The sequence below is a fragment of the Pundamilia nyererei genome, unplaced genomic scaffold, assembly GCF_000239375.1.
Source record: "Pundamilia nyererei isolate P.nyererei 1_Seehausen unplaced genomic scaffold, PunNye1.0 scaffold00018, whole genome shotgun sequence".
In the NCBI taxonomy this organism is placed as follows: Eukaryota; Metazoa; Chordata; class Actinopteri; order Cichliformes; family Cichlidae; genus Pundamilia; species Pundamilia nyererei.
The window spans coordinates 3,136,859-3,137,191 of record NW_005187419.1 but is presented as its reverse complement, the minus strand read 5'-3'; positions in this window follow the sequence as shown (position 1 = coordinate 3,137,191).

Below are 333 nucleotides of genomic sequence, written 5' to 3'. Positions count from 1 at the left end.
ATTTAAAAATAACAGATAATATGAAACTCAGATATACACAAACAACACCTCTTTGTGGATGTCATCTGTGGCCAAAAAAAAATAAGGACAAAAACAGAAAAAGAGCAATGTAGTTGCAAAGCTTCAGAACATTAAAGCAACTGATATAGTGCAACAAATACCTTTCCATTCCTCTTAATTTAGTGGACAATGATGATTACAGTGAGAAGGAAAGTATAGTGACTGAGGCTTTCCAACTGATTGCTGAAACACAAACCTGTGCAAAAAGAGCTGATAAAACATCTGGATAATACTGTCAAACTGAACACTTCAAATCAAATCCATCCTTAAAAA